The sequence below is a fragment of the Bubalus kerabau genome, chromosome 6 (assembly GCF_029407905.1).
Source record: "Bubalus kerabau isolate K-KA32 ecotype Philippines breed swamp buffalo chromosome 6, PCC_UOA_SB_1v2, whole genome shotgun sequence".
Classification (NCBI taxonomy): Eukaryota; Metazoa; Chordata; class Mammalia; order Artiodactyla; family Bovidae; genus Bubalus; species Bubalus kerabau.
Window position 1 is genome coordinate 49667814 of NC_073629.1, and position 18740 is coordinate 49686553.

Below are 18740 nucleotides of genomic sequence, written 5' to 3' on the forward strand. Positions count from 1 at the left end.
TAGTTTTTTAAGGACCCATATACATTGTGTTGGGCTTTCCCAGTGGCTCAGAGGTTAAGAATCTGCCTGCAATTCAGGAGAAGCTGGTTAGATCCCTGGGTCTGGCAGATCCTCTGGAGGAGGGCATGGCAACTCACTCCAGTATTCTTGCCTGGAGAATCCCATGGACAGAGGAGGCTGGTGGGCTACAGTCCATAGTGTTGCAGAGTCGGACACGACTGAAGTGATTAAGCACACACGCACGCACATGCATTGTATTAAAGCTTAGAGCATGAAATATAAAGAGAAGATGCTCAGAATTTCCAGGGAGTTAAGACGCAGGAGCAACATACGCACTGGGACAACCCAGAGGGAGAGGATAGGGAGGGAGGTGGGATGGGGGTTTGGGATGGGGGACACATGTACACCTGTGGCTGATTCATGTTAATGTATGGCAAAAACCACCACAAGATTGTAAAGTAATTAGCCTCCAATTAAAATAAGTTAATTAATTAAAAAAGATGGGGCACCATAAAAGAATAAGAATTAACATGGCCTTGGCCTTCTTTTCAGTGATTTTGGATGTCATAAGAGTAACCTAGTGGAGCAATGCCTTTGTTGTATCATCGGAATGTGATTTTCCATCTAGAATTATCAACCTAAACAAATTATTCACCAAGCATTGGGGCAAATAAAGAATATTTAGAACCACACTATTCAATTTTTCAGTTAATAATGCTTATACAATTAAACAGTTATAAATCTAATGATTGATTTTCAATTTTCAGAATTAATTTTGTTTATAGACAAAACAAAGGCTTAAACATTTATTCACTATCTTAGTTCATTCAGGATACCATAACAAAATACCACAGACCAGGTACCTTATAAACAATATTGTTTATTTTTCACAATTCTGGGGGCTGGAAGTCCAAGATTATGGTGCCAGCACATTGGGTGCTCTTGAAGGCCCTCTTCTGGATTTCAGACTGCTGACTTCCTCACATGGTAGAAGGGATAAGCCAGCTCGCAGGGGCCTCTTTTATAGGGGCACAGATCTCTTCATGAGGGTACCACCCTCATGACCTGAGCTTCATGACCTCTTAAAGACCCTACTTCCCAATATGGTAACATTGGGAATTAAGATTTCAATGTACAAATTTGAGCTGACACAAACATTCAGACCACAGCATTGTAAGATTACTTGTGTGTACATTCCAATAAGAGTAAAAGGAATACAACAAACATAAAGTCTTAGAATTAAAAAAATATTAGAAATAAATAAGGGTGTAATTAAAATGAAAAAAAAAAAAAAAAAACCAAACATAGTAACTGTGGTATACCTGAAAGACAGGAAGGTAATGGAGCAATATTAAACCATTTGAAAATGGTATGTTTAAGAAAATGGATGACAAGCATATGGAAATTAAGATATTTGTTTATTTTGTCAATTAGTTAAAAAAGAAAAGCAACTAGAAACCCTGGAAATAAACAAAAATCAGAAGGAAGATCCTAATTCAAACAAGATGCAATCTAAATTAAGGCATAGTTGTGAGAAACTGATTAAGGAAAGAGGATTCTTTTGATTATGACTTTTGAACATTCTCTTGAGTGGCTTAGGGTTACTTTCTTCCTTACTTGATTCTTTGGTAAATAATTTTCATATATTTACAGAATTATAAAAACTACCTATTGAGCCTCAATTTTTAGAGTAAATTTTTAGACAAAATATGAAAGGCTTAAATTTGGTTTCAGAATAGAATATAACTATTGCAAACCCAATAAACATAAAAGGAATTGGGTGGTGATGGGAGAAGAGAGGAGGTGAAGGCATAGAGAGAAAGGGTGGGGCAAAGGCAGAGGAACTGACTATTTGTTCATTTACACGGTGACACATTAAGGAAAACATTGTCTAAAATTATGAAGGTAAGAAGAGACAGAGATAGTGAGAAGATAAGTTAGCACAAATCTCTGTGCAGAAGACAGTCAGAACTGTTAAAAGTTGATAAATCAGGAAATTGAGATATAAATATGCTATTTAGTATTTTGCGGCAACCACCAGAAGAACTAAAATCAAAATTGGCTGAAGTTGGTTAGCATAGGGAGTGGAACAAGGTAAGGTGGGGGAGAAGGAGATTTTTCACAGTGTTATGTACTCTTTAAATGTGATTTTCGTCACATGTTGGTATTACTTTAAAAATAAAAATGTAAATAATGATACTGTTACCAAGTGTTGAAACTGGTGAAGAAAAGAGACCCTGTTACACTCGGCAAGAGTGAAAATTGAATTGGTCCAAACTTTTGAAAGGGCAATTTTGTAATATCAAAAAGAGCCTGCTCTCCCTCAAGTAATAATATTGTGTAAATTTCCAATGCACAACAACAATGTATGTTTCCAGTGGGCAAGGACAGTGTTCAGTGGCAGCTGGCCAGCCAAGTGGAGGCAGAGGATACGCAGAGGTTCTCCTGCATTGCACGTGAGTGTGAACACGCACACACACACGTTCTCATCCCGCCACATGTCTCACTTTTTGACTCACTAGGCTGGAAACATGAGCCGCCCAGGTTCTTAGAGCTCTCGCGTCTCCAGCTTTAATTCTTTACAGTGAGGCTCAGACACAAGGTTGTCTCTAGCGGTTTCTTCATCCTCCCATGACTCATCTTGGTTTACTTTTGTGGAAATGACCGACTTAGGAGTTGGGCCTCATCCCTCCTGCCAGAGTCGGAGGCTAACCACAGTGTTCTGAAGCCCGTGGGTGCTGGTCAGCCACTTGGAGGCATGCCCTTGAGTCAGCTCCTCCTTTCCTTGAGGTTACTCAGAAGAGGCTCTGTCTGTGTTCCAAATGTGGTCAGCCTATCCGAGAGGCAGTCCCTGTGGCCTGACATGCTCACTCTCCCTGTGTCATCATGGATGCTATGGGAAAAAGAACACACTGACTTTGGACAGCCTCAGCAGTGGCCGACCAACTTGACTGGAGTAGGGAAGCCAGGTTCTTCCCATGGTTTGGTGATGAAGCTCTTGGGAAATGCTTATGGTCAAGCTACATTTCTGTAGAAAATAAACATTAATCCATAATTACTCACAGAACTCTTAATCTCTCTTTTTGATGAGAAAACTGATGCTCAGCAACAAGGCAGTTGTCCAGGATGATTCCACTAGAAAATAGTAAAGTATGGATTGCGATAGAAATCTTCTGAATCCTAGTCTTTACCGTGAGATATTTTTTAGGACTTCTTAGTGTAACAGTTGTCAGGATTAGACAAGAAGGTCTTTACTCCGCTTCAGAGCTTTGTAGAAATTCCTGTTCTGAATAGTGACATCCAACATCTCATTTTGTTGGGCTTTGGATTGGATCCAAAGTTTGCTACTTAAGGAATGTGTGCCCTTGGTCACGTTCACATTAACATCTCTGAGTTTTAGCTTCTAATCTGTGAGATGGAGATAGTTATTTCCAAGAAAACCTCACCAGGATCATTGTGACGTTTAAATGACATAATGTACATCAGGCACTATGTAGAGGCTCCAAATGGTGGTGGTGATGGTGGCGGTGAATGCAAAGAGGATTATTTTGAGACATACTGGATACAGTGAATAGCCTTTCCAAATTGTCTCTTCATGAGTTCCTAATTAGCTACTCTCCTGTCTTCTAAGATGTCAATTCATCTTTACATGATTACTTTTAAAAGTATCTGGTTATACTAATTTGTAAAGATAATTTTGAGTTAGCAAACTCTCTCTCCAAAAGCAATTGTAAACATGTTGTTATGTGCGTGATACTGAGCATCCAATGCAGCATAATTCAATCAGATGGCAGAGTCTCATTCTTCCTTGTCCTCAAGAACATGGTTTCTCAGAGGACTGGAAACTGTGTGCATGGCACACAGGGTCGTTTGCAACAGATGAGATAGCATCCTTTCCATCTGTGAGCGAGGCATTTGTTGAGTGAGTGGCAGCATCACAGGTGCTCAGAGCATTTGTACTTGGTAAATTCACCGTTACCAGGTTCATAAGCAAGCAAGCAGAGACTATTAATAAGTGTCTGCACTTTGGAGAAAATGAATGTCAATCAGAACCATAGACTGTGTTCTTCAAAGGAAGGTAGACAGGAGATGGGGAAGAAAGTAGACATCTTGTCTGAATGAGAGGACTGCCCCCAAGGCATCAAGGGGATGGAAAGGTTATGTCATTGCCTGTGAACTGGGGTGAGTCCACAGAGACACCAAATGCAGAGGAAGGGAGGGAGGTAAGGAGCAAAGGTACATATGTGAAAAGGAAAATAGGTGTAGTGCACTTAGGAGAGAGTTGTTTGTGGTAATATAAAGGGACCACATCCAAATGTACACATGCTCCAAACCCAAGGTCCCTCTAGTGCAGTGAGGCTCACAGAGGGAACTTGATTCTGTGTCTGCTTGGGGAACTCTAAGAAGCCAGGCCATCACAGCTCCTAGGGGTAAGAAGCCTACTTACTTCTTAGAAGAAATGGTGATGGAATTGTCGGATTGATCTTCAGCGTCTTGGTGTAAAGGCTAGATATTGAGGCTGTCCCAACCCTGAGTATGGAAGAGGAATAAGGAAGAAAGAGGGAATTTCTCTGGCAAGCTAGAAAATTCTCTCTGACTCATCATATACGCTGAAGGACATGACATGAGTACCTTCAAATCCAAGTCAGTGAAAAATGCTTCAAGTAGGACTCAGACTGGCCTTATTCTGCAGCACTTAAGAGAGTTGAGTTCCTACATTTCAAATATTAAGAAAGTTAATATTTAAAGATACAAGAGAAAAAAGATAAGTAAAAACTTCAGAGCAGTTGTGCTTCACAAGGAAGAGAGGAGGGCAATTTTGTCCCCGTCTCCTTCCAGGAGGGACATTTGACATTTGACATTTTTGGGTTGCTACTTGAGTAGGAGGGAAGGGTGATTCTGGCACTTAGTGGGTCGAAGGGGCTGTAATGCTGCTAAATATCCTAAAATGCACTGGACAGCTCCCCACCCCCAACAAAGAGTTATTTGACCCAAAATGTCAATAGTGCAGAGGTTGAGAAATCTTGGCTTAGAGTTGTCATCCTTCCCCAGTGGCTCAGCAATAAAGAATCTGCCTCTGCAGTGAAGACAACTTGGATTTGATCCCTGGGTTGGGAAGATCCCCTAGAAGAGGGCACAGCAAGCCACTCCAGTGGAGAATCCCATGGACAGAGGAGCCTCGTGGGCTAAAGTCCATGGGGTCACAAAGAGTCAGACACGACTGAAGACAGGACTGAGGCGACTAGCAGGCACACATACCAAGTATATCAACCCTTAAACAATGTAACTAATTGAATTTTAAAAAGTACATGTGAGAACAGAGGTTTATACTATAAGTTGAATAAGTCATGTGATTAATAAAAATCACTGTAAATGAGCAATGTTAGCTTTTTCTCACAAATCCCTTACCCTAAATTTCTCAAATATGAAGAAGGACTAATTTAATGGAACCATAATTTTAAAAGCTATACAGATTTCTATAATATCATTGTTACAACCTTTAGATATGCATATTATTCTTTACAGTTTATAAATTACATGAATTGCCTTTTAAATATTTATAATTTGGTATAATTACTCCAATTTATAAACTTCAAGAGGCTATGTTTTAGTTTTTGGGACGTCTACTATGTGTCAGGCACTGTACTAGGCACTGCCATTTCCCCCCAGACTGATAACAGCTCGGTCTTGAGAAGTTCTGAATCTCCTAGGCAGCACAGAGATGTGATACATATAATAATAGAAGTATAAACATAGTCATGGGAGAACGGAGGAGGGAACTGAAGTCATCTGCTTGAGGTTACAAAACTACTAATCGGCAAATCTGGGACTTGTCTTAAGGTCTTCTGCGACTTAAGCCAAGTCCTCTGTCTTGGCATAACAATATAGCTTTTCCGGAGATGTAAAAACAAAACTGGAACTTGTCTTAAGGTCTTCCGCATGGGCGCAGGAGGGCCAAGAGAAGCCACTCCATGTTCAAGGTCAGGAGGGGTGGCCGTAAGGAGATACCCCTTGTTCAAGGTAAGGAGCAGCGGCTGCGCTTTGCTGGAGCAGCGGTGAAGAGATACCCCACGTCCAAGGTAAGAGAAACCCAGGTAAGATGGTAGGTGTTGTGAGAGGGCATCAGAGGGCAGACACACAAACCATAATCACAGAAAACTAGTCAATCTAATCACATGGACCACAGCCTTGTCTAACTCAATGAAACTAAGCCATGCCCTGTGGGGCCACCAAAGACGGGCAGGACATGGTGGAGAGGTCTGACAGAATGTGGTCCACTGGAGAAGGGAATGGCACACCACTTCAGTGTTCTTGCCTTGAGAACCCCATGAACAGTATGAAAAGGCAAAATGATAGGATACTGAAAGAGGAACTCCCCAGGTCGGTAAGTGCACAAAAAGTTACTGGAGATCAGTGGAGAAATAACTCCAGAAAGAATGAAGGGATGGAGCCAAAGCAAAAACAATACCCAGTTGTGGATGTGACTGGTGATAGAAGCAAGGTCCGATGCTGTAAAGAGCAATATTGCATAGGAACCTGGAATGTCAGGTCCATGAATCAAGGCAAACTGGAAGTGGTCAAACAGGAGATGGCAAGAGTGAACATCGACATTCTAGGAATCAGCAAACTAAAATGGACTGGAATGGGTGAATTTAACTCAGATGACCATTATATCTACTACTGCGGGCAGGAATCCCTTAGAAGAAATGGAGTAGCCATCATGGTCAACAAAAGAGTCTGAAATGCAGTACTTGGATGCAATCTCAAAAATGACAGATTGATCTCTGTTCACTTCCAAGGCAAACCCAATATCACAGTAATCCAAGTCTATGCCCCAAGCAGTAACGCTGAAGAAGCTGAAGTTGAATGGTTCTATGAAGACCTACAAGACCTTTTAGAACTAACACCCCAAAAAAGGTGTCCTTTTCATTATAGGGGCCTGGAATGCAGAAGTAGGAAGTCAAGAAACACCTGGAGTAACAGGCAAATTTTTCCTTGGAGTACGAAATGAAGCAGGGCAAAGACTAATAGAGTTTTGCCAAGAAAATGCACTGGTCATAACAAACACCCTCTTCCAACAACACAAGAGAAGACTCTACACATGGACATCACCAGATGGTCAACACTGAAATCAGATTGATTATATTCTTTGCAGCCAAAGATGGAGAAGCTCTATACAGTCAGCAAAAACAAGACTGGGAGCTGACTGTGGCTCAGATCATGAACTTCTTATTGCCAAATTCAGACTTAAATTGAAGAAAGTAGGGAAAACCACTAGACCATTCAGGGATGACCTAAATCAAATCCCTAGGATTATACAGTGGAAGTGAGAAATAGATTTAAGGGACTAGATCTGATAGACAGAGTGCCTGATGAACTATGGATGGAGGCTCGTGGCATTGTACAGGAGACAGGGATCAAGACCATCCCCATGGAAAAGAAATGCAAAAAAGCAAAATGGCTATCTGGGGAGGCCTTACAAATAGCTGTGAAAAGAAGAGAAGCGAAAAGCAAAGGAGAAAATGAAAGATAGAAGCATCTGAATGCAGAGTTCCGAACAATAGCAAGGAGGGATAAGAAAGCCTTCCTCAGCAATCAATGCAAAGAAATAGAGGAAACAACAGAATGAGAAATACTAGAGATCTCTTCAAGAAAATTAGAGATACCAAAGGAATATTTCATGCAAAGATGGGCTTGATAAAGGACAGAAATGGTATGGACCTTACAGAAGCAGAAGATATTAAGAAGAGGTAGCAAGAATACACAGAAGAACTGTACAAAAAAGATCTTCACAACCAAGATAATCTCAATGGTGTGATCACTGACCTAGAGCCAGACATCCTGGAATGTGAAGTCAAGTGGGCCTTAGAAAGCATCACTATGAACAAAGCTAGTGGAGGTGATGGAATTCCAGTTGAGCTATTTCAAATCCTGAAAGATGATGCTGTGAAAGTGCTGCACTCAATATGCCAGCAAATCTGGAAAACTCAGCAGTGGCCACAGGACTGGAAAAGGTCAGTTTTCATTGCAATCCCAAGGAAAGGCAATGCCAAAGAATGCTCGAACTACCACACACTTGCACTCATCTCACATGCTAGCAAACTAATGCTCAAAATTCTCCAAGCCAGGCTTCAGCAATACGTGAACCATGAACTTCCAGAAGTTCAAGCTGGTTTTAGAAAAGGCAGAGGCACCAGACATCAAATTGCCAACATCTGCTGGATTATGGAAAAAGCAAGAGAGTTCCAGAAAAACATCTATTTCTGCTTTATTGACTATGCCAAAGCCTGTGACTGTGTGGATCACAATAAACTGTGGAATTCTGAAAATGATGGGAATAGCAGACCACCTGACCTGCCCCCTGAGAAACCTATATGCAGGTCGGGAAGCAATAGTTAGAGCTGGACATGGAACAACAGACTGGTTCCAAATAGGAAAAGGAGTACGTCAAGGCTGTATATTGTCACCTTGCTTATTTAACTTAATGCAGAGTTCAGTTCAGTTCAGTTCAGTCACTCAGTTGTGTCCGACTCTTTGCGACCCCATGAATCGCAGCACGCCAGGCCTCCCTGTCCATCACCAACTCCCGGAGTTCACCCAGACTCACATCCATTGAGTCAGTGATGCCATCCAGCCATCTCATACTCTGCTGTCCCCTTCTCCTCCTGCCCCCAATCCCTCCCGGCATCAGAGTCTTTCCCAATGAGTCAGCACTTCACATGAGGTGGCCAAAGTACTGGAGTTTCAGCTTTAGCATCATTCCTTCCAAAGAACACCCAGGACTGATCTCCTTCAGAATGGACTGGTTGGATCTCCTGGCAGTCCAAGGGACTCTCAAGAGTCTTCTCCAACATCACAGTTCAAAAGCATCAATTCTTCGGTGCTCAGCCTTCTTCACAGTCCAACTCTCATATCTATACATGACCACAGGAAAAACCATAGCCTTGACTAGATGAATCTTTGTTGGCAAAGTAATGTCTCTGCTTTTGAATATGCTATCTAGGTTGGTTATAACTTTCCTTCCAAGGAGTAAGTGCCTTTTAATTTCATGGCTGCAGTTACCATCTACAGTGATTTTGGAACCCAAAAAAAGAAAGTCTGACGCTGTTTCCACTGTTTCCCCATCTATTTGCCATGAAGTGATGGGACAGGATGCCATGATCTTCCTTTTCTGAATGTTGAGCTTTACGCCAACTTTTTCACTCTCCACTTTCACTTTCATCAAGAGGCTTTTGAGTTCCTCTTCACTTTCTGCCATAAGGGTGGTGTCATCTGCATATCTGCTAATGCAGAGTACATCATGAGAAACGCTGGGCTGGAAGAAACACAAGCTGGAATCAAGATTGCCGGGAGATATATCAATAACCTCAGATATGCAGATGACACCACCCTTATGGTAGAAAGTGAAGAGGAACTAAAAAGCCTCTTGATGAAAGTGAAAGAGGAGAGTGAAAAAGTTGGCTTAAAGCTCAACATTCAGAAAACGAAGATCATGGCATCTGGTCCCATCACTTCATGGGAAATAGATAGGGAAACAATGGAAACAGTGTCAGACTTTATTTTTGAGGGCTCCAAAATCACTGCAGATGGTGATTGCAGCCATGAAATTAAAAGATGCTTACTCCTTGGAAGGAAAGTTATGACCAACCTAGATAGCATATTCAAAAGCAGAGACATTACTTTGCCAATAAAGGTCTGTCTAGTCAAGGCTATGGTTTTTCCAGTAGTCATGTATAGACGTGAGAGTTGGACTGTGAAGAAGGCTGAGTGCCGAAGAATTGATGCTTTTGAACTGTGGTGTTGGAGAAGACTCTTGAGAGTCCCTTGGACTGCAAGGAGATCCAACCAGTCCATTCTGAAAGAGATCAGTCCTGGGTGTTCTTTGGAAGGAATGATGCTAAAGCTGAAACTCCAGTACTTTGGCCACCTCATGTGAAGAGTTGACTCATTGGAAAAGATTCTGATGCTGGGAGGGATTGGGGGCAGGAGGAGAAGGGGATGACAGAGGATGAGATGGCTGGATGGCATCACCGACACTATGGATGTGAGTTTGAGTGAACTCTGGGAGTTGGTGGTGGACAGGGAGGCCTGGCGTGCTGCAATTCATCGGGTCCCAAAGAGTCGGACATGACTGAACGGCTGAACTGAACTGAAATGAAAAACAAAACTCAAGAAAATCACTTAAATCTATCCATAGTTTATGGAACAGGCAGGAGTATTAATATAGAAACATGGTTGAAAGGTCAAGAGTAGGATATTAGAAGAGAGGATAAACCCTTGCAGAACAGAAAAAATAAAGATGCCACTGGTTTCAAATCCATCCCTGGGCTGTCTTGAGGTCTGTAATTATTTTAGGACCCAGGAGGAGTCTGACTTTGAGTTGGAGGACCAGCTAACAGAAATCTCTTGTGGTTGGGCCAAGTTCCCACGCCTCTCCTGGAAGCCGGGATGCGATCTCCATCTAGTGAGATGCTTAGGTGATAGGAGGAGTGGCCCACGATGCAGGTGAATGTGGAGGAAAGCACAGAAGGCAGCTGGTTTCTGAGAACTTCCTCCCAATGATCGGCTCTTTCCCATCTCACTTCCTCCTCCAAACCTGGATGGAAATATGAAGCCATCATTCACTGGCGGTTACTCATTCTGATGACAGAAGCTGATTGCAACAAAATGTCATTTCGCAGCTGTTTGTTTCCACTTCTACTTGCCTGCTCCTCCCACCCCTCCCCAGCCCCGCCCCAATTCAGACTGAGCTGTTTAAATAGTTCCTTTTGTCTTTTCAGGTGGAGACGGCATAATGGGACCCATGTCAGTGACATAGAAGACTCTGTCCTCTCAGCCCTGGGCTTTGTCCCCAGGGGAAGGGGCAAGAGGTAAACGTAAAATCTGATTGGCTTGTGCTGTGTGGAACTGCAAAATCTCAGTGCCAAGATTGGCATCCACCCTCCTGCTTCCCCTTCCACTTCCTTCTGCCTTAGGCTGAGTTACCATCACAGTTATTCTGCCTGGAGCTCCACCATGGCCGCAGTTGACTGGACCAGAGTAAACACCTGACCTGGCTGGGCCAATCACAGCCTTCCCTGAGAATTTGGAAATGCACCTCAGAGACATGGAAAAAGTCCCAGTAAAGGTTCTTTACCTTTGCTCTGTGTTGAAATTGCCCAGGGAATTCAGAACCACCACCTGCGGCCCCTCCACCCCCCACACGCATGCACCCCTGATCTGTTTTCAGTACAGCCTGCTCTGCAGAGCCTCCTAGGGCAGCTAGGCACAAGTGTACAGAGAGGCAGACACATGGAGTTTTTTTGAAGTAGATCTTCAGAGAGAAACTGGAATGAGAAACTCTCACTCGAGAAAGAGTTAGTGATTTTGACCCATGATAGTTTTCTATTTCCAGATTTCCAGCTCCCTGGGGCCTCACTTGGCTCCTGCCCTTGAATCCTCCTTTTAAAATGTTTCTTCGGAAGCTACTTTGAGTACACGATGTGCTACCACACAGCGAACCTTTACCAAGGCTTTCTCACAGCCCTGCCAACACTGGTCACTGCAACCTGCTTATGGTTTTACTAATTAATTTATTTCTATTTGCTTATTTTTTGGGTTGCTTGGGGTCTTTGTTGCTGCGTGTGAACCCTCTCTAGCTGTGACAGTCAGGGACTACTCTCTAGCTGTGGTGTAGGGGTTTCTCATTGTGGAGGCTTCTCTCATTGTGGAGCACGGGCTCTAGGGCCTGCAGGCTTCAGTAGCCGTGGTACACAGGCTTAGTTGCTCCACAGAATGTGGGATCTTCCCAGAGAAGGGATCAAAGCCACGTCTCCTCCATTGGCAGACAGATTCTTAACCACTGAACCACCAGGGAAATCCCAATTTGCTGATTTTTCCTCAGAAACCTCTCTTGCATCTCATCCTTATGGGCTTTTCAGTGGGGTTCTCATCTTTACCCTCCCTGAGTGGGCTCCCTGGCCTCTTCTCTCTCATCCAGCCTCCACATAAAACAGATCCAATCTACTCACCCCCAAATTTAGGGTCCTTTACTGGTTCCTCATTACCCATTAAAAACAACAAAATAGTTCTGTATAAACTATTTTGTTGACCTATTTTTAAACTGACATGTAGAAATATCTCCTATGTTACTAACTAGAGGGGTTGGTGGGGAATGCAGGTTAGTAGGTATAGGATTTTTTTAAATGTGATTTAAATTTGAATACATAAAAATACCTTCCAAAATTTGGGAAATGGGGAGGACATTTATTAAGCTATTAGCAGAGGTTTCCTTGGTATGATGATTTTGGATGTGCAAAGAAGAAATTTCCATTGTGTAGTACTTTCTGTAACATTTGCTAAAGGATGAGGAGTACAGGTAATTTTTCATTTTTTCTATTTTCCTCCAATATATTTGTAAAACTGTCCAAAGTCCTTCATATTCTTGCCTCCACGTACTTCCCAGTATCCCCTCCCACACTCTGCTTCACATGCCCTCCAACTGTTCTAAGCTTTTCACCCTTCCCCAAACTTAGCACTCCTCTCATGCAACTACGGCATTGCCTGTTCCATGGCTTTTTCCTGAAATACTTGTATTTCATTCTTCCTCTGAAGTGCTTCTACTTTTCTCTTTTGACTCAGCTCAAATATCACTTCCTCTGAAGTGATAAGCATGCTTCTTGCATGCTTAGTTGCTCAGTAGTGTCTGACTCTTTGCGACTTCACGGACTGGAGCCCACCAGGCTCCTCTGTCCATGGGATTTCCCAGGCAAGAGTACTGATTGTTGTTGTTCGGTTGCTAAGTTGTGTCCAACTTTTTGTGACCCCATGAACTGCAGCATGCCAGGTTTCCCCATCCTTCACTATCTCCTGGAGTCTGATCTAACTCATGTCCATTGAGTCAGTGATGCCATCCAACCAACTCATCCTCTTGTCATCCCCTTATCCTCCTGCCCTCAATCTTTCCCATCATCAGGATACTGTAGTGGGTAGCCATTTCCTCCTCTAGGGGATCTTCTAGACCCAGAGATGGAACCTGCGTCTCCTGTATCTCCTACACTGCAGGCAGGTTCTTTACCTGCTGAGCCATCTGGGAAGACTTCTTATACTGATCAGTCTCTGTCCTACATCAGAGTGAGTTGTTCTGTCCTAAGGACCCCATGGTGCCCTGCTTCTATGTCTGCTTTAACACCTTGGAACTGTGTTATGATTGATGAGATCACTGCTGCTAAGGCAGCAATCGTGAGATCAATCACCTTCAAGGAGGATCAGTCACCTCCTTGAAGGTGAGGGCTGAGACTTACTCATCTCTGTCTCTTCTGTTTGTATTAGTAGCAGAGAACAGGACTAAAAATGGCTGCATAGAAAATCGTGGCTGATTGAATAAATGAGTGAACAGGCTATGCCACACAAGATAGAGCCCTGAGGCAGGGCTGCAGCTTTTCCCCACCTCTACCAGATAAAACCAACCAACCAACTAGGACTCCTGAGCCAGCTTCAAGCACAGAGTTGGTGTTTTTCACCAGCCAGCTGGCTCTGTCACCAAGGAGGGATGGTAATTATTAACGTGACACTTTAAACATCAGAAAGATTAGAAAGAAACATGTTTCTAGTGGTTAGTGGCTAAGATTGAAATCATGAGGCTATTCCTATTCTGAAAACTGTTGAACTGATGGACGAGAGTTGATGTCAGTGCGCGTACTCACTGCTCCCTCCCTCCCAGCATCTAGAAAGAATTCTTTAATTGTGTACTCTTGACTTCTCCCCAACTTGGGAAAGATCCTTTTGCTGGGAGAGAAGCCACATGGAGCCATAGAACACGGTCCCAGGGAGGAAGGGAATGGGGGTGGAGGCAGAGGGTAGAGGAGATTTCTTCAGGGATAGGAGGACAGCCTCTCAGAGCAACTGTGAGCCAAGGAGATGGAAGCGAAAATGTGCATATTCACGAATTCCTGTCTTTGTCTAGCTTCTGTAATGACTAGAGTGAGGAATGAGAAAGAAAGAAATTCCTTTAAAATTATATTTTAGCTGTTGTCCTGTGCTTCTGAAATGTGACACTGTCCTGAGGCCAGCACATAAGAGTTAGTTTTGTAAGATTCTTAGTGGAGGAGAAGGGACTGCAAACGGATGAAAGCATGCCTTTCACTCAAGGGTTTGCTAGCTCCGCAGGTGGCTCTGCCAAAGAGAACACAGCCAGGGCAGGCAGAGGCTACAGGAGTCCTGGTACAGGTAGCCCTGGCTGTGGGTGAGGAGACAGCCTGGACGGTGAGGCACTGCATGGGGCGGGTGGGGGTGGAGGGCCACCACTCCCTGGGGCTCTTAGGCCAGGGATGTCCAGGAGTCTATGGAGGTGCCTGGAGGGAGAAAGTCCGGGGAATCTCAGTTTGGAGCCAGGTTACAGCTTGATGTGGTACCCTAGGAGAGCCTGAAACTAGACAGGCTTCCACCCAGACCAGGGATACCCCAGAAGCTGCCAGACCACTGGGTCGTGAAGCCCACCACTGGCAGGTGGTGGCTCTGGGGCAGCTAAGGTTTCTGATATCTCAACAGTAGTTTACTCAAAGAGAAGCCTCTAGGCTATACTCAGAATCTCCCCCAAAGTGGCTGCAAATCTTAGGATTAGATGGGGAAGATCCTGGGCCAAGACAAATGTTAAAGAGACAATAACACATATGGGTTGTTGTTGCTTAGTTGCTAAGTCGTGTCTGACTCTTTTGCGACCCTGTGGACAGGAGCCCACCATGCTCCTCTGTCCATGGGATTTTCCAGGCAAGAATACCGAAGTGGGTTGTCATTTTCTCCTCAAAGGGATGTTCCTGCCTCAAAAATTGAACCCGAGTCTCCTGCACTGGCTTCCCTGGTGGCTCAGTGGTAAAGAATCTGCCTGCCAATCAGGAGACTCAGATTCAATTCCTGGGTTGGGAAGATCCCCTGGAGAAGGAAATGGCAACCCATTCCAGTATTATTGCCTGGAAAATCCCCATGAACAGAGGAGCCTGGTGGGCTACAGTCCCCGGGGTCACAAAAAGTTGGACATGACTTAGCAACAAACCAAACAACAACAATAACACATATGGGTTAATTAACTGTGGAGAGAGGAGCTCATGATCATGGCATCCCCTGTGGTCCAGGACTTATTACTGAAAAATTAAGCTTGGCCAAGGGAATAGCAAAGGTGAAGCCAAGTGGCTTGTTTGAAGGAAGGATCTTAGATGGCAAGTGGGGTGCATTTGACTACAAAAGCCAGAAGGTCTGATGTTGAGGCTTTGCCCACTGCTGACACTTTAAATAATATTGGACTCTCAGTTTGCACATGTGAAAAACAAGATCTCCATATTTTGTACATGAGAGTGTTTGGCACACAGTGTGCATTCATTCATTTATTCAGTGTGTAAAAACACTGAGCACTTGGTACGTGCCAGGCAGTAGATTGGGCACTGGGGACACAGGCGAGCAGGCAGATGTGGCCCCTGTCTTCGTGGGGCTTACGTTCTACTGAAGCAGTCAGAATGCTGGATGAGTCTGGATCCTTCACTGCCTACCCGCTCCTGTGGCCCCTTTGTGTGGAATGGGCTTCAGCCGGTACTTTTAGAAATGGTTAGCAGGGAAGGGAAGACTCAGAAGAGCATATTTTAGGGCAGGCAGGGAAGTGAAGTTGATGTGGCCATAACTGTTTTCTCCAGAATAAGGGGTTTGTGGAGAAGCCGAAGAGGTTCCACGATAAAAACCAGGAAATGATTACAATCTCCTCCCAGCCGTTTCCAAGAAAACCGTCTTCTTCCAGGTGGACAAAAACAGCAAAGATAATCACACCAACATTTTAACAGTTCTTCTGAATCAGTAGGATATTCAACAGGCCTTTTCTACAGAGGGACCAGAAAGTTGGAAAAGAGGACCACAGAGGAAAAATTAAAAGGACTGTGATGATCTGTTGCAAAGGTAAAAGCACTGTTTTGTTGTTTGTTGTTTAGTCGCTATGTTGTGTTCGATTCTTTTGTGACCCCAGGGACTGCAGCCCACCAGGCTTTTCTATAGTGATGTTTCACTTGAGGCTATCAGTCTATCTACACACCAGTTCTTTTCCCTATCTATAGAAAATTCTTTAAATACAATATGTTTCTGTTGTGGTGGGAATTTTTTGAAGTGAGACATAGTGAAGGACTTCCTGACTCCAAGAATGGTTAGGTGCCAACCAAGTGAGGGTTATAGAATGAAATCAACCCTCTTACATTTGAGAAAACAAACTTGGCCCATATGAATGCTTGCTATCAGATTCTATCCTTCAAGACCCAGTCTCACTGGTTATTATCTCTGGTGTATAAGCAAGACCAGACACCTGCAGGCTGAAGGGGCTTCAATCCATTTAAAACCCCTCTCTCGAGTCTTCTTTTGAGCCTCCAGCCCACCTTGCCCAAGAGGCTGCTCTTTAGGAGCTGTGTGAGGGCTCCTTGCCCTGGGCTTGACCTGGGTTTAGCCAGTGGGAAGCACCATCTGGGGGTCCTCCAGATAAGCTGGAGGAAGTTGAGGTGGGTTGTCTCTCCAACCCCAACTCAATGGTTGACACCTGCTAGGTTCCTTCACGGAGGTTGTAGGAAAAGGTGGCCTTTCCTACAGCTATGGTTCTCACTGGGTTCAGGGCAGCGCTCCCCCATCACATCTTCATGTCTAGAGGTGGTAACAGACTGTTGCCAAGCCTGAACTTAACCTAGCCCTGCTCAGACCTTTGTAAAGAGTCCTTTAACAAACCCGTCTTAGTCATCTCTTTAAGTGTATGTACCATCTGTCTCCAGCTGGAATTCTGACTCATACGCTCTCTGATTTAGACTTGAAGAATTTCTGAAATTTCATTCAACATTTATTTTAACAAAAGTGTTTGAGCAAGTACTTTATACAAGTGATAAATACTGAAAGACTTAATAATATCTAAATGTTTTTGAGTGTCTGGTATGTGCCAGGTAATAGACTAAACAATTTATATAATTTAATCGCCATGATAATTTCGTGGTGATGCATTTTTAAACCTCTTTTCAGGTATGGAAATCAGTGTTCATTGTAATTAAGTACCTTGCCTGAGGCTATGTCACCAGTAAGTAGAGGAGGCAGGATTCATTCCCAGATGGGTTTCATTTTCAAACTTATAAACTTCTTCTCTTTATGGTCTCTTATATACTGTGATAATTATGATAGGGTATTCAGAGAAATGAGAAACAGAGGAGGAGGGAGGAATTCATATGCTAAGAGTTGGATACAGAAAACTACACTCCTTTTTCAAACTTGAAGACGAGTAGGAGGGCAAACCTCCACAGACAGTGCACTAGATGATGTGTGTCAGATGAACTAGGCGTGCGGGAAGAGGATTTATACAAGGGCATTATGTGCAGTGATATGTTTAGCAAGTGGTCCCCATCCTCCCCAAAAGCCTGATTTACAGCGTTTACCAATCTCTGTGATTAAATACTCCCACCATAGCTCATGTCAAGCCACTAATATGGCATCACTGAATGGGACGTGGGGAAGAGATGTGCAGAATTGGCTCTTGAGAGCAGGTACAGACCTGTTGCTGTGCATCACTGTGTTCATGTGCAAGCGTGGGGAGTCGGGAAATAGCATGTGTGTTTGGGGTACTCTAGGCTGGTAGGATCTGCAAGAGCAAGAGGAACAAGTGGCAGGGGGAGGTGGAATGGGGACAAGGATCAGAAAGGAGAGGAGGAAGAAAAGACCATGGGAGAAGGCTCTGGCTGAAAGGCTGGAACTGGACTGTCTAATCTGGTACCCATACATTGATACTGATTGTGTGAAATGTGTCTGTTCCAAATGGGGATGTGCTGTAAATGTAAATTATACACTGGATTTCAAAGACTTTGTGTGTGTGTGTATTATTTATATATAACTATATATAAATCTCAATATCTCTGTGTTGATTACATGTTAAACCACATATTAATATTTATAATTAATTTTACCTGTTTTTTCTTTACTTTTAAAAATGTGGCTACTAGAAAAAGCCAAACTACCTGTGTGGCTCACAATCTATTTCTTTTAGACAGCTTTGGGTCAGAGAATTTGGTCTTTATTCAACAGGCAACAGAGAGTCTTAGAAGAGTTTTAAACAGATGTGGTCTGTTTCCCATAAAGATCCATCTGGTATAACGTGGCGATTGCTGAGCCCAGGCCAGAGGAAGGAGACTTGAGAGTCTGGGCAGAGGGACGCGGCACTGGAGGAGGGAGAGGAGTGGGAATGAGGTGGGAGAGAGCAGATTGGATGGGACAGGGTGGCTGATTGCATGTGGAAGCTTGAGGGTGGTGGACCACTGTCTAGGTGGAGTGATATTAACAGAGACTAGAGTACAGCAGGGATGACAGTTTCTTGGGGGGAGATGATGAGTCTGGGGTGCCAGGGAACTTGCAGGTGTCCAGCAGGCAACTGGGTATGGGGGTCTGGAATCCTGGCAGCACCATCTACAAACTCTATTCCGAATCAACCGTCTCCCATCGCCTCTACTGCCGCCACCCCATCAAACCACCATAATATCCTATCTGGGTTAGCACTGCAGTCTTCTAGCTGTCTGATGTGTTGGCCTTGCTTTTCCTCAAGTCTCAGTCTACAGGCAGAGTCATCTTGTTGAAAGCACATCAGAACACGGCATGCCTCCCCTCAAAGTCTTCTGATGAATTCCGTGGCACTCAGGATTCACACCACTACGTACAATGGCTTAAGGCCCTATGCAACCTGGCCCCGCTACCCTGAGCCCCACTGCCGT

At 43.8% G+C, this 18740-nt stretch overlaps 1 long non-coding RNA gene across 1 annotated transcript in view; it reads left to right on the plus strand.

Annotated features, from left to right (window-relative positions):
- Positions 1-15730: 15730 nt before the first annotated feature.
- The window catches only part of LOC129656143 (uncharacterized), a 42958-nt gene continuing 39948 nt past the window's right edge, over positions 15731-18740 (plus strand). The window contains exon 1 of the long non-coding RNA XR_008716225.1: positions 15731-15918. This is a non-coding gene — a long non-coding RNA (uncharacterized LOC129656143). The remainder of the gene's footprint in view (positions 15919-18740) is intronic.